We start from the raw sequence: 2,042 nt of genomic DNA, 5'->3' as shown, positions 1-2,042 counted from the left end.
CATATTTCGTTGGTGTTTTCATTCTGCCACCTGTTTGAGATTTTTGTGAATGTTGGCCTTTTTCTTTGGAACTTGAGCAAGGCTTTCGCTCTTTAACGAAGATGTCTCACTGGTAGTTATTACTGGTTCGCCCAAAGATCTTTTGATGCCACTTGTGCTTGGCATATCATATCTTGCAGGCTCATTAAGTGGTTCCGGAACGTACCTACCCATCACTCTCCATGAGGTTTTCTGAGATAGGACTTTTGTTTCGTCGGCGTTATCTATTGGTGATGACCAGAAGAAATCTTCACATCCAACTGCATTATCTTTTTCTACCATAGCCGTCAGTTCTGCTATTTGTTGAGGAGTGAATCCTTGAACTGTGTAGACTTGATTTGGAGTGGTTTGAACCTTTTGATACACAACAGCTTTTGCCTTGAGAATTTTGGTCTTGTCTGTCGACGAGCGAGCGAACTCAACGGAATTTTCAGAAATTAGATTTTTGTGAGTTTCAAGTTCACTTTGGACAAATTTTGAACAGTCCACCACATCCTCTACATAGATTTCACTCAGTTCATCATCCTCATTAAGTTCAGATGCATTTTCAACATCAATTTTATTTTCTGAACTTAGTTTGGCATTCAATGAGTCAAATTTCTGTACAGTTTCGGTTCTTAACATCAGTTTATCATTTTCATCTAATAGATTTTTGAGCATGTCCTTATGGTCTTTGGACTTTATGTAGGACTCTATTTTGTCAAGACCAATTTTGTAGGCAGGAGAGACTTCGTCAGAAGATACAACATTTTCACAGTTGTAAGCTTCGGCATCGATTTCATCCTCCTTTAACTCAAGGAAGAGTAAAATCATGCGATGTATCTTCTTTCCTATTTCACAATCGAGATGCAATTGAGTGATATTAAAATAGAGTCTTTTAGCAATTAAACAAAAAATGTTTCGTTGTTTCAAAAGCTTAAGATTGTCTCGTTGCAAATAAATTGACTCATCCTTAGACCTAATTAACTCTTTCACCTTCTACTCAATCCACATCCTCCTCTCCTCACTCTTCGACGATATCCTGCTAATTTGATCAGTCAGGTTAGAGTTTGTGACACGAGTTTGGGTAAGACTACTACTTATACTAGAAAATTTAGATTTTAAGTTGTTCAGTTCCTTTTCATAGTTAGTAACAGGTATTTCCAGAGAAACAAGAATATTTCGTACCTTCTTGATCAACTCATCACACTCGTTGATCTGTGCACTGACAGGTTTCGCGGAAAAACACCTGTCTTCTCGATCCTTTTCATCTTCCAGCCCACCATCTGTAGTATATCCTCTCATCTGAGATACTCCTTTGGTCACCATCAAACATCTTCCTGCAGCATATTCTTCTTTCACCAGCATCGCCTTGCCATGAGTGGGTTTTCTTACTTCTTTGTCCTCTGAATCCGTGGACCACACATCCACTCCACCGAATTCATTATTGTTACATGTATCCTGTACAATCAAAGCCTTCATGGTTTTATTGTTAGCTGTTGATTTTCTTTTCTTGATCTCCTCCAATCGTCTCAAGAGATTCGCTTCCTCATCATCCTCATCAATCTTTTCTGTCTTTTTCTTCAGCATGCAATCCTTGGCGAAGTGATTCTTGCCTCCACAATAATGGCAATCAAATCCTGAGTCACCACCAATCTTCTCCTCTTTCTTGGATTCTTCTGACTTCGAACCTATCTTCGATTCCTCCTTCACCTTTTCAGAACTGTAACTTCCCTGCCAGTTTCGGTTCTTGTTGGCTGGGAACTTTCTTTTGATGAACTTTCTAGGTTTGGAAACCATTAGGGCATACTCTTCACCGGTTAGATCATAGTCAGCAAGATCCAATTCTCCTTATTCTTCAACGACACTTTTCCCTTTTGAGACAAGGGCTAACAAACCCAAACTGGAAACCACGTTCGTTTGCTTTGCCAATGCACTTTCATGGGACTTCAGAATTCCCACTAGTTTCGCTAGTTAGTATGATTTAAACTGTTCGTGTGCCTTTACTGGGGACACGACTGCCA

This window comes from Lactuca serriola, chromosome 8 (genome assembly GCF_051521515.1).
Source record: "Lactuca serriola cultivar US96UC23 chromosome 8, Lser_US96UC23_V15, whole genome shotgun sequence".
NCBI classification, from domain to species: Eukaryota; Viridiplantae; Streptophyta; class Magnoliopsida; order Asterales; family Asteraceae; genus Lactuca; species Lactuca serriola.
Note: the sequence above shows the minus strand (reverse complement) of the source record.